This window comes from Globicephala melas, chromosome 8 (genome assembly GCF_963455315.2).
Source record: "Globicephala melas chromosome 8, mGloMel1.2, whole genome shotgun sequence".
NCBI classification, from domain to species: domain Eukaryota; kingdom Metazoa; phylum Chordata; class Mammalia; order Artiodactyla; family Delphinidae; genus Globicephala; species Globicephala melas.
In genome coordinates, this window is record NC_083321.1 from 33,003,685 (window position 1) to 33,017,947 (window position 14,263).

Genomic DNA, 14,263 nt, shown 5'->3' on the forward strand with positions numbered 1-14,263 from the left:
CCTTAGAGGGGCCAAGTGTTTTAGGGTTGAATAGTTCTTCGTTGTGGGGAGCCGTCCTCTGAACTGTAAAAGGCTTAGCAGCATCCTCGGCCTCTACCCACTAGATGCCCGTAGCAGTCTCCCAGTTGTGATTACTGAAAAGTATCTTTGAACATCATCCATGTTACCTAAGGGATAAAATTACTTCTAGCCGAGAACCACTGCTTTATACATTTAGGTCTTCTCCTATCTTCTGGTGAAAGTTCGTATCTCTGAAGACCACTCGTTGTTCACATAAGATTTCCCCTAAAGTTGTCCTTTCTTGCTTGATGGGATGTGATTTATTGCTAAAGCCTCGTCTACATTCCCTGGACATAAAACTTCTCTACAACGAGTGAGTCCTCCTGTGTCTAATGAGGAGTGATTTCAGCCGAAAGCCTTCCCCACACTTACTGCAAATATAAGCCTTCTCCCCCGAGTGTGTCCTCTGATGAGTGCTGAGGGTCACCTTATCAGTGAAGCCCCGCTCACTCTCCCTGCATACATAGGGCTTCTCCCGTGAGCGCGTCCTCTGATGTCTTAGGAGGGCTGCTTTCTGGCCAAAGCCTCACCCACACTCAATGCACTCAAAGGACTTCTCCCTGGAGTGGGTCAGCTCGTGTCTGACTAGATTTGCTTTCTGGCTAAAACCTTGTCCACACTCAGTGCAAACATAAGCCTTCTTCCCAGAGCGTGTCCTCTGATGACTGATGAGTTGTGACTTCTGTTGAAAGCCTTGCCCTCATTCCCCACACACAAAAGGCTTCTCTCCTGAGTGTGTCCTCTGATGTGCAATGAGAGTAGACTTAGGCCTAAATTCTCACCCACATTCCTAGCACATGTAACGCTTCTCTCCTGAGTGTGTCCTCTGGTGTGTGGTAAGGTTTGATTTATCACTGACGCCTTGCCCACACTCCAGACACACAAAAGGCTTCTCTCCTGAGTGTGTCCTCTTGTGTTTAACGAGATATGACTTCTGACTAAAGCTCTAGCCACATTCATTGCACAAATGAGGATTCTCCCCTGAATGAAATCTCTGGTGTTTGCCGAGAGTGGATTTATCTCAAAAAAGCCTCCCACAGTCCCTGCAGACGTAAGGCTTCTCCCACGAGTGAGTCCTCTGGTGTGTGATAAGGTTTGACTTAGCCCTGAAGCCTCACCAACACTCCTGGCACACAAAGGGCTTCTCCCCTGAGTGTGTTCGAAGGTGTCTGATGAGGGTTGACTTCTGGCTAAAGCTTCGCCCACAATCCTCACATGCAAAGGGCTTTTCCCCAGAGTGCGCCATCTTGTGTGTGACTAGGTTTGACGTCTGGCTGAAGGTTTGCCCACACTCTCTGCAGAGGTAAGGCTTCTCCCCCATATGTGATCTCTTGTGTGTGATGAGAGTTGATTTATAGCTAAAGCTTCGGCCACACTCACTGCAGAAATAAGGCTTTCCTCCTAAGAGAGTCCTCTGACGACTAAAGAGAGTTGATTTCTGGTTAAAGCCAAGCCCACAATTTCCACAAATGACTACCTCAAATCCCGAGATTTCTACCCACTTTAATGCTTTGTCTGTTTCTAAAGGTTTTGGCTTCCCAGATGAGCTAAACCTTATTTCCATCACTGTCTTGCTTTCTCTTGAGCTTAATAGCTGTTCTTCAGATGGGCTGGAGAAAGTTCTTGAAGTAACTCTCTCCCTTGTCCTCCTAAACAAAGATTTGGAGCCACTTTCTCTGTCTTCACCTTCCACTCTGTCACCCCAGAAGCTTTCATAAGAGAATAGCTGCAGCTGCTGCTTCTGATCTGCTGGGCAGAGATCTGCTTTTTGGAGGGTTCCTGCAAACAAGCCTGGACAGATTGGAAGGTGATGATCATGCAGCACATGTTGATGTAATTGCTGACCACAGAAGACCAGAACGGAGGAGGAATAAGGTGGAATTTCTGGCTTTGGATCTGCTGAACAGGGGCTGGGCTGATGTCCTCTCTCCTCTTTCCAGGGCTCTTCTCCATACTCTAGCAGAATGACAGGTGTTGGTTTGGAAAATGAAATTCCCAAGGAGACTAGGTTGCTGTAGTTTTGCAGCATCACTTCCCTGTACAGGGTCCTCTAAGCATGACTTAACAGCTGCCACTCTTCCTGGGTGAAGTCCACAGCCACATCATGGAATGACACGGATGTTTCTTCTCTCCTGGCTTTCAAGAGCCCCAAGGCCATTATTCTGGTCCCCTGCATGTTCTCCCTGGAGAAAGGTGAGGCTAAAGTCTTGGGGACAAGCTTGCAAAGTCTATCCCACAGCAAGTGTGACAATGGTAAGGGATGCCGAGTTAGAGGCAGCCTGCTATATCACCTATCTTTCTTTTAGAAGTTATATAATTTTAACTTTTCCATTAAGGGTATGCTCTGTCTCAACTTCATATTTTGTGTTTGGTGTATGATAGAGGTCAGTTCATTTTTTTTCCATATAGATGTCAAGTTGTTCCAACATTTCTTCAAGAAGATTTTCTTTCCCTTTTGAATCGCATTGGCACTTTTGTTGAAACCAATGTGTTATACAAGTATGAATCAATTTCTTGACTCTCTTCTGATCTCTGCTCTGTTCTGCTAGCTGTATATGATTGTCTGCATTTGAGCTGGAAGACTTGGCTGAAGTTTCAGATAGGTTTGCTTCATTACTGTTTTTGACCTCACAAAGTCCTTGAATCCAATCATTTGGAGAATGCCCAAGACTAGGTGACTTCTCTTTACTTACCAGGCTTTTTTACCAGGTTTCTTAGTTAAACACGAGAGTGGCGAGTGTGGAGAGGTATAACTGCTTAGCTGAGTTGGAGTTCTTCCAACCTATAGTCCATTCCACTGGCCTGCCCTGTCCTCAGTCCTGGCATCGGAGTCTGAATCCAAACTTAGCAATAACCCCCAGATGGAGGTGGCAGCTGCCTTCCTCCTCTCTGAAGGGTTTGTTTCTCTATGGAATTCAGTTTATTTTGCTTCTTAACTCCACCACTCTGCTGTACCTTCGTAGAAAAGTATGATTTTTATTTTGTCTGTTTTACTTGTTACATTGGAACAAAGCTTTTTTTCTGTTCTTTTATAGTCTAACTGGCAGCAGAAGTATTGCTGGTGGAAAAAAATAAAGGGAAAGTTTAGAATTGTTCATAAATAAAAGAACTTGCATATTGAATCTTTTGTGCTACCAGTTCTTTTTTCTTCTCTTTACCATGACTATCACAAATGGCTAGTTTTTGTCTTCAGCCATTAAAATGTATTCTTAAGTCTTTAGCACCATCTAATATTTAACTTTAGCAATATTATTTTAGAATACAGTGTCAAAGTTTTACCTTCCTTTTGTGAGCTGGAGAAAAACGGGCTGAGATAGGTCCATGTGACAATCAAAAGAACAGGAGTCACCGTAGCAACTTTTCCTCCTCGTATTTTTATTTGATCATTGACTATGTTATCCAAAAAGGCTTTCTCAGTGACCCTTGAGAAAGTCCTTTTCAGCAGAGACTAGGCACACAGAAGGCCAGAATTTGTTTGTTGTTTCTCAATTTGAAAGGAACAGGATATTTACCATTTGAATAGAAAAGAGGGTGATGAATACAACATATTATGAATTGTAGAAATAAGATAAATTTTTAAAGTAAGTTAGAGAAGGTGTCTCTGTTGGTTTAAATGATGCAGTGAGACTTAAAATGATGACTCAAGAAGCTCACAACAATAAAAATTAATCTGGACCTGACACTGGCTATTGACTCACAAGTAAGCCTCAGTCTTGGATCCTAGGTGATAGCATTTGGACAGACCCGGTCAAACACAGTTTCACTGGATGTACAGATTGTTTGAAACAGTTTTTGTTTTTTCAAAGACAGTATTCACTGTGGTGCTCCTACTGTCTTTCAAGGTATGAAAGTCAAGTGAATAGATGATCTGAAGAAAAAAGTCTTTTTATGTTCTTTTCCTGTTTTTCACTTCTTTACTCATGGTTACACCCCCCCCCCCTTGTGATGTTTTACCATTCAGACTACACAGTGACAACACTCTTCACACAGAGGGGCATAATTAAATATTGAAAATAATTTTAAAAAATTGTTCTTTATATTTTATGTAGGAGCCAAGCCAGTAAGCATTCCTAGTACTAAATACTAGAGATCATTTTAGAATCTAAACGTTCACCCTAGAATCCTCTATGGGTGTTATGAAAAAGTAAAATGTATCTTTTCAGCATTTGAGTTTCATATAATTAATATGAGTTCAGCAAGATGATTCTCAAAATATCAGTGGTACTCAAGCTACAAACAAGAGGAAAGGAATAAAGGGAGTTCTGTGCTCTGGTAAGTTTGAGAATCATTTGGCTAATTCATCTTACACACGTTTCTTTATTAAAACTCTTCTCAGATGCTTTATGTCTAAGTTCACTCTCAAGCTCCAAGGTAGGGGCATGGCATGTAGTGTTTCTGAAATTATTTGATTCAGAAATGCTTTTCCCAGGAATATCTTCAATTGCCTTGAAAACATCCGTCAGAAAAATCTGGTCTAATTTCAATAAACCTTATGATTTTTTCAAAACCCTGCAAGATCTGGAATTCCTTTTATCCAAAAATAAAATAATTTGTCCAAAAGGAAATGCTTTATTGCATTCATAGCTCCTTGAAGATTTTGATGATAATTGAAGCATTTATTTGATAAGAAGTAATCGGAGGAACTCAGAATTTATGGAGAAAAGTATACAGTAGAGCATTCATAAAAGACTGATCTTTGACCTTGGTTGGTATCATGGGAGGTAAATAATGAAATAGTGACATTTTCTTCCCATGTTCACAAAGTGCAACAAGCTTCATACCCTTGTCAGGATGTTTTGTGATAGTGCTGTGTTTCTGTGTTGAGAGTGAGTTTTAGAAACTTCAGTGAATCTAAGCAGTGAATTCCACAAAGGAAAAGACCAGCTATTATAACTTTTGTTTTCCACACCTATAACTGTGCCTATAAAACAAAGAGGAGCGTCAAAATGAGCAGTATTAACCACTTCATCCAGTTTCCTTTCAAATCAGTGTGTTTTGTATTCTACAGTTCTGGTACTTAAATATTTATTAAGTACCAAATATGGTCTGTCAGTAGGCTAAGTGCTAATAAGGACTCTTCTATTACCACTGCCCATTTATCAAGGAGCTCAAAATATTGGAGCACAATTTATTTCCTAATATGGAGGTAGTTTGAGTTTAGTAACTTCAATTATGAGACCTAAACAACTGTGGAAAAGCTGCTGCTGCAACAGCTCTTAGGTTACTGAGGGCTCTCTGCTTGATCAAGAGAAATTAAGATGTTTATTCACCTTTAACCACCTAGAGAGTAACATACCAGATGTATCATTACAGAATGGGTAAAGACAAGTGGTTTTCTTTGCAGGTGAACAATAATAAATGAATGTCAATTTTGGCACAAGACTTGAGGATCAAATATAAAGAGCAGGGCTTCCCTGGTGGCGCAGTGGGTGGGAGTCTGCCTGCCGATTTGGGGGGCGCGGGTTCGTGCCCCGGTACGGGAGGATCCCGCGTGCCACGGAGCGGCTGGGTCCGTGAGCCGTGGCCTCTGGGCCTGCACGTCCGGAGCCTGTGCTCCGCAATGGGAGAGGCCACGGCGGTGAGAGGCCCGCATACCACAAAATAAAGAAAGAAAGAAATAAAGAGCAGCTTACATATATTTCAGGTATGGAGGACATATGGATGTTGCACCAGAATTTCAGCTAGGGGACCAGAGTGATCGCTGGTGGGGCTGGTGAGAGATGAGGGTATGGGAAGAGGTGGAAGGTAGGTCAAATTGAAATGAATAAAAATGAAAGAAAGTAAAAATAAAGAATGAAACTAGTGTTCACGTTCTCATAACAGAATATCTGCAAAGGAATAGAGTTTACTAATATTTAAGAATGAGTCATAGGGATCCTGTACAAAGATCCTTGCAGCACTAACACACAGTATCTTCCATGTGAAACCTATCCTAAATTTTCTATAAAGATATACATATATTTTATATATACACATATATACATAGAGTAAATACTATCATTTTCTCCATCTGAGGGATGAGGAACTGAAACATGATGAGGTTAAGTTACTTTCCAGTCTTAGAGTAAAAGACAGGGCTAAAGATTCAAACAAAGCAATCTGGTTCCAGTGTCTGGACCTTTATCAAATGATGTACTATCTCTCTCAACATAAACCCTCTAATACGGGTCCAAACCACTATATAAGAAGAAACTGAGCCCATGCAGAGCAGAGAATAAGGGGACAGAGTAAACCATTTCTTAACAATTAGCTAAGAAATTTCAGCTTGTTTGATTGATTATGTGTTTAAGTTTGAATTGACATAGTAATATCTTGTATCTGTAGGAACATATAATCTAGACACAGTATCTTTTAAGGAGGGTTGCTTACATGTTATTCTGCCAATTGTAGAATAAGGCCAGTAACCAAGAATGGAAGATGGCCTAGAGTAGGCCACAGAGGATTCTATGAAAGCACACTCAGTGCTCTTCATGCCATTATTGTCCTAGGCCCCCTTGATCAAATCAGAGAAATGGCCATATGTGGTCAGCCTTCTCAACTGCTCTCACATCCTCACTACCTCATAACTTCATAACATTGCTTCATGTAGCCCTTATACAATAAATTCTTTCATTATACAAAGTGAGTTACTGTTCCTAATAGGGACCTTAAACTACTGCAAGAAACTGAATTCCAAAATTAAAATAAAATAAATTGGAGTATTACAGCATTGGGCTAGTGTTAAGTACACTGGATTGACTGTCCTTGAAAATCTTTTGAATTCAGCCAAACTAAGTGGACAAAGTTTGGCATTTGCTTATTTCCCGTCTTAAACCATCTTCACCCTCCCAGATGTATCTTCTTTCTTGAAGATGTCTCTGAATTCCTGCTCCTAGTTTTTAGTACTGATTCCCCACAGGTCCATGTTCTACACCAGGATAGACTATGACATTAACTGGTTCCAGTTGACCTTTTAAATTTTTTTTATTTTTTTAACATCTCCATTGGAGTATAATTGCTTTACAATGTTGTGTTAGTTTCTGCTGTATAACAAAGTGAATCAGCTATATGTATACATGTATCTGTATATCCCCTCCCTCTTGTGTCTCCCTCCCACTCTCCCTAGCCCAGCCCTCTAGGTCGTCACAAAGCACCGAGCTGATCTCCCTGTGCTACGCAGCTGCTTCCCACTAGCTATCTATTTTACATTTGGTAGAGTATATGCTAACACATATATATGGAATGTAAAAAAAAAAAATGGTTCTGATGAACCCAGGGGCAGGACAGGAATAAAGACGCAGACATAGAGAATGGACTTGAGGACACAGGGAGGGGGGACGAAGTGAGAGAGTAGCATTGACATATATACACTACCAGTTGACCTTTTAATAGTCGACTTAGAAATGGCAACCAACACAGAGATATAATCACCAAGGAGGATTTGAGGGTAAAATATACTGAGATCTTGTGCTCTGAAATAGTACCACTTAGACACTCACTTATTCTTCTGCAACCCTTTAGCTCTAGAAGTCTCTGATTATGCCTTTTTGAAAACCTATATTATTCCAAAAGACAAAACATGTATATTGCAGAAAATGTGGATACACAAAAAGAAAAAGCAAGGAGACACCCCAAATTCTTCCTACCTGGAGACATCCACTGCAAACCCCTTGGTGCATTGCTTTCCAGATCCTTTGATGTGAGAGTACATCTCTATCCTCTGAGATGTGACAGCTCTTTACATACTTAAACACAGTTATTTTGAGGTTGTCCTTCTTTAATTTCTTTCAAGCAAAATTAAAAACAAAAACAGAACAGAAATCTTTCTTCCTGGCATTGAATGGCTAGAACCATCCAAATACATCCCAGTATCACTTTGCCAGTATGAAGAATAAGAGATGCTTTCTGTCATTCTGAAAAAACAATTGATAAAGTAAAGTTTTGTACACCCAGCATTCTTTCTTACTGAGCTTTGTCAAAGCCAGGAGCTCAAAAGTGAGGCATACTAAAATAGCTTAGAGTGTTGACACATATTTAAAATTGGGCTCTATATAATTGTTTGACAAGTAGCTTCTGGATAAAAGCACAACCAAAATGAGGAGATTTCCACTTATATTTTGCTTACCTTATATAGGGCAGTAAAGTGAATTAGTTTAAAAGATCTTTATCAATAGAAGGACTTCTAGAACAAAAACTACACTAAGAATTCCTGACAAATAAACATGTTAAGTTTCTTCATTTGCAGAATATGGTAAACTGATGAATACTTCTTTCTAATGAACACTATTCAATAAAAACAACTTGGGATAAAATCATGTAAGATGGTATGAAAGTCACATTTGAGAGGCTTATTAAAATATGTATATCTTCCAAGAATGTACAGTGTTGAATAATTCGTTAACTGTTTAACACATTTACACACTCTTAAAAACCATGCAAACTGTTTTATTACTGGACTTTTTTTCATTTTGCAAGTGGATTATATATATTTTTCATCTGTGAGACTCCAATGTTTAAATGCAAATTAATTGACATTGAGCTCTTGCTAATTAAATCAGCAGAGGAGCTTTTTGCTGACACTATGCTAGGTGCTCAAATTAAGAGACTGTCTCATTGAATTAAACAGAGTACATTTATCATGGATAAGCTCTCAGCCTGTTTATCTGATATGACAGTTAATGGGTAAGGAAAATAAATCTTCCCAATATTGTAGGCAACAGATGCACAGCTGTCTTACTTCTGTCTTATCTAGAAGGTTTGAAGCAAAGAGAGAAGACACAAAGACTGTTGTCCTTAAACTGAACAAGAATGTAATAAAACCTAAAGTTAGTTTCATTTCAATAAGTTGACTAGTTTTATTGAGCTAAATAAAAAGAAAAAATTTCAAGATATGTGCATATGTAACTTGTACTCACATGGCAGCTGAAATCATAAAACAGACATAAAATGGAAACAACTAGGCTATCCTGTGCTTCTTTTAAATATCATTTAATATGTCCATTCAGACATCCTGTCACCAACTTCCTTTAATATTTTTATTTATTAATTTATTCATATTTATTGAATTTCTATTTTACGCCAGCCACTATGCTAAGTGCTACGAACATAACTACGAGGAACAGCATATGTGTCTTGCCTCAAACCCTTCCTTGTAATGTATTTTATAGAAAATTTCTGATAATTTAGTATATGAGTAGAGTAGATATGAACTTATAACTTAGAATCTGTCTCTGTTAGGATATGTCTGTTACCTGACAGAAAAATGGTGCTTAAACAATATCAGTGGCTCGGGCTTCCCTGGTGGCACAGTGGTTAAGAATCCGCCTGCCAGTGCAGGAGACTTGGGTTCGATCCCTGGTCCGGAAAGATCCCACATGCCGCGGAGCAACTAGCCTGTGTGCCACAACTACTGAGCCTGCGCTCTAGGCCCCACAAGCCACAACTACTGAGCCCGCATGCCACAACTACTGAAGCCCGCGCCCCTAGAGCCCATGCTCTACAACAAGAGAAGCCACTGCAATAAGAAACCCGTCCACCGCAATGAAGAGTAGCCCCCGCTTGCCGCAACTAGAGAGCCTGGGCAAAGCAACAAAGACCCAATACAGCCAAAAATAAAAATAAATAAATAAATTTTAAAAAACCAGCATCAGTGGCTTAAATGAATACCACTGATAGCTTTCTAATTTTTTAACATGTGCTTGAGAGATTTCTCAGGTTTTTTTCTTTTTTTCAGAATAAAATAAATTAGTTTTGGAATTGACCACATTCATTATTGACCACATTCTTCATATTTTTTAAAGTAAACACTCGAAGTTGATTTTCTAAACTGCAATATTCCTAACATACAACTGATTTTCTTAAAAAAATAAATTATTTTCTTTTAAATGTATTTATCTGCAGTTAGGATACATTTAGCTAACTTAATTCCACATGACTTTTTTGCTACTTAGTGTACTTTTTCAATACATCATGTAAGTGGCTTGTTTTACTAGCAAGGGCCAAGAAAAAACAAATAGCCCCTAATGATCCTGTAATGATTTCAATACCACCATGATTTAGGGTTTGATCAAGGTCAGGAATATGGATTTGTAGGGCAAAGGAATCAAACGCTAAAACCAGAGCAATTTGAGCATTTATGGTAACCTTGCTCCTATAGTTTTGCAGAAATATGCTTCTATGCCTGATAAAAATTGGGAATGGAAATATTAATAAATTAACATGGCTATAGTTGCCTTAGACTTCATGCAAGGACCTAAAATAAATTGTATCTTTCACCTACAAGAGAATATTTCTCTCATTCTTGACATGTCTTCTTTGACAGTAAAACTAGTTCAGTCAACTAAGGTCAGTCTGGCAAAGAAAAAATATTTTATATGACTTCTAGGAGAATAAAATGGAAAAGAAAGAAGTTCTTCATATGTCCATTATGATCCACTATATTTATGCAACTTTCCCCAATTGTTCCACTCCCTACTTGTAGATATACAGATATTTGTGACAGTTATTAGATTCACAAAATAGTGAATTCTATTCCATTCCATTCCATTTCATTCCAGTTTTATCATGTGTCCGAGATCAGAGCAAGTAAGGGAAGTTCTGTAACGTGGTGATTATCTGGCCAGAGTTTGACATTAGAAAACCTGGCTTCAAATCCTAGTTCTGCTCTTTTATAAATATAGATTCCTGGTTGCTACAAAATATATCGTTTCCCTTTATTTTTAAAAAAAATTTACTAGAATCCTGATATTTTCTGTAGTAGCAAAATGCTCAGATAAAAAGTTGTATTTTGGGCTTCCCTGGTGGCGCAGTGGTTGAGAGTCCGCCTGCCGATGCAGGGGACATGGGTTCGTGCCCCGGTCCGGGAAGATCCCACATGCCGCGGAGCGGCTGGGCCCGTGAGCCATGGCCGCTGAGCCTGCGCATCCGGAGCCTGTGCTCCGCAACGGGAGAGGCCACAACAGTGAGAGGCCCGCATACTGAAGAAAAAAAAAAAAAGTTGTATTTCCCAGCCTTCTTCGCAATTACATCTGACTATGTGATACATTCCTGGCTGCTGATACTTAAGTAGAAGTTTTTAGAAAGAGCTGGAGAAACGATCTTAAAATGGGGACATGGACTCAGTTGGCAAGAAACTGCCAAATTCTGCCCTTTCCTTTTTCTGTCTGGAAGGAAGACTAAATTCTAGAATGTAAGCAATACTTTTTTGGCTATGAAACAATGGGCACAGTAGTCATGGATGGGTTTATAGAAAAATCAAAGCCCCGAATCCTGATTTCAGCAGGGAGCCATGGTATTAGTCCCCAAATGCCTACTTCCAGACTTCTTTTTCTATGATAACAAATGAAATCCTTATTTTAAGCTACTTCATTTATTCCTTTTAGCTGAATGCAGTGGTGAATTAATACATTAGCTTGATATTAAATCCAATCTGAATTTCAGTTTAAAATTAGAAAAGTTTCATTCATGAAATGAGTAAACCAATAATTATTTTACTGAGAGAATCAAGTAAGAACAGAGAGGTAGAGGGCTTATCACAATGCCTGTCACAGAATTTGCAGTCTATAAATCACAATAATTATTGTTATGTGCTGTTTGAAAGGCAGTGATTTTGTTTCTTTTTTTTGTAATTTTTCCACTTGATATGTTACACCTGAGAAACGAATCAGGCAACTAAATATTTAATGACTCGATTTTAAGATAAGTATAATTATGTGTCTTCACATGTCTTTTTATTCTTAAATCTAACAATACAAATAACCATGAATATATAAGAATTATAAAGTAATTTTGCTGGATGCATTGGCAGGCATATATGATGCATTGCTTTTAAAGTTTGTTTTTCCAAAACTTGCTCTGTAATTTGGCCTTTGAGAAATCCCTAGTGAGCCTTCCTGTTTATCTCAAAATAATGAAAAAAAAAGTTTATTAAAACTGGATAAGCTGTAGCTATCATGAAAGTGAAGGAAGGAAGGAAGGAAGGAAGGAAGGAAGGAAGGAAGGAAGGAAGAAAGAAAGAAAGAAAGAAAGAAAGAAAGAAAGAAAGAAAGAAAGAAAGAAAGAAAGAAAGAAAGAAAGAAAGAAAGAGAAAGAAAGAAAGAAAGAAAAAGGAAGGAAGGAAGGAGGGAAGGAAGGAGGGAAGGAAGAAAGAAAGAAAGAGAATGGACGGTATGGAGGGAGGGAGGAAGGAGGGAAGGAAAAAGATTATGTTTACCATGACTTTTTTTTTTTTTTTTTTTTTTTTTGCGGTACGCGGGCCTCTCACTATTGTGGCCTCTCCCGTTGTGGAGCACAGGCTCCGGACGCGCAGGCTCAGCGGCCATGGCTCACGGGCCCAGCCGCTCCGCGGCATGTGGGATCTTCCTGGACCGGGGCACGAACCCGTGACCCCTGCATCGTTAGGCAGACTCTCAACCACTGCGCTTCCAGGGAAGCCCCTACCATGACTTTTAAATGAATATTTGGCTTCTTACAAGGCTCTAGAAAGGCACAAGTAGTGTCCATTAAGATAAACAAAGCATTAAGAAGAATTACTATAGGAAATGTATTAATGATTTGAAGACTCCTCAGAAAACAAATCAAACTGAAAAAAATGAGTCTGAAGTATGACTCTCACATGCTCTGTGAAGAGCTTCATCCTTGTACTTTCTGTGGTCTTTTCTCAACTTGAATCATTATTTTCTAGTGAGCAATTATATAATTATGTTTAAACAGCTATATTTTTCACTTACATTTCAAAGAAATCGTGGAAGTTCAAAATAGAATGTTTATTACAATTCTTGTATTTAACATTTCAAACCAAACCATACCTCTGTGCAAATAACTAATCAACTACTTAATTAACTGCATTTGCCACCATTTTTTCTCCTTTTTCAGCTATGCCAATTCTTTCTCTAGATTTCACTCAAAAAGTTAATTCTCTGTTATCCATCAGAAAAACAAAAGTATTTTCCTGGTTTATTTGGTTGAACTGTTGTCATGTTTGATTTTTGCACTTTTAATTTTCACATTGTCAGTCACTTCCAAACAGCAGTTGGTGACATTGATTAGACACAGACTTATTCAGATGTGGATTCTCCCCACCAAATTCTCAAATTTTCCCAATTTGATACTTATTCTTCTTATCTAGACACCCAGTGCACAAAATCTAAAATGTGTCACTATAATCTTTATAATGTAAAATAAAGGTATTGGCTTACAGAAAAAATGAAAGCTAGTACTGAGTCAAATGTGAGTTGATAGATTTGTAAAATACGGAAAAATTTTCAAAAGATATTAAGATAACTGTAGTATCTGCTTACCTAAAAATAGTGATGTGGGAACTGAACCTTTCTTCAACTATCTTGAAGGCATGAATTGTGCCTTATTCCTTTGGTATCCCCAGCACCTACATGGTGACTCACACTCAGTGGAAGCTTGACTTTAATTCCATCCCTTAGTTTGAAGGCATCCGTTTCTCTCACTGAACATCAACCCCTCTCTACCAGATTTTTCTGTATTCTGCTTGAAGGAGAAATTTTGAACTTTCCTCATGTATTTTTCAGGAGGAGAAAAGCCCACTGATATCAGAATTTCATCCTTAGAATCTCAGAACTGCTTGAACCAAGAGGCTTTAATCACTTGCTGGTAACTCGTCATGAAAAGAATGCTCATTCACTTTAGACCTTCCTTACACCTATGGTGTCTGTCCTGAAACTTGTTCTCTTTCCTAAGCAGACAAAGATTATGGTTAATTTTAGTGCCTTCAAATCCCCTGTTAGTATATAAAAATGTTATGCTAGTTTCTTATTCACTTGTAGAGAGAGAGTTCCTATCTGACATCTAGTTTTACATGGACCATTCCATCTTTCCATTGTGACAATCAATTCTTACCCTATTTTCTCTAGTTATAGCAGTCGTTCAGAATTTTATACTCTAGCACTAACAGCTTATAAATACAACTAGAGCAAATAATTTTTCTGCTTCTTATCCAGAAATGGTTTTCTCACAGAGATTATGATTATTGTGAAATGTCATAAAGCTTTACAATTTTATATATTTTGATTTAAATTGTGGTCAACTATACCTTCAGATTTTTTGTGTTTATGTGTTTGTTTTTCTACTGTTTTTATTCCTAGACAGTTATTCCAAATACACACACACACACACACACACACACACTTTTGCCTGTAAGCATAATATCATGACTATGTTCCCACCAAAATTCATTCTCCATATATGGGACTAC

At 38.5% G+C, this 14,263-nt stretch overlaps 1 pseudogene; it reads right to left on the minus strand.

The window, feature by feature from the left end:
* Window positions 1–205: 205 nt before the first annotated feature.
* LOC115857415 (zinc finger protein 133 pseudogene) lies at window positions 206–2,089 on the minus strand (annotated as a pseudogene).
* Between the last annotated feature and the right edge of the window lie 12,174 nt (window positions 2,090–14,263).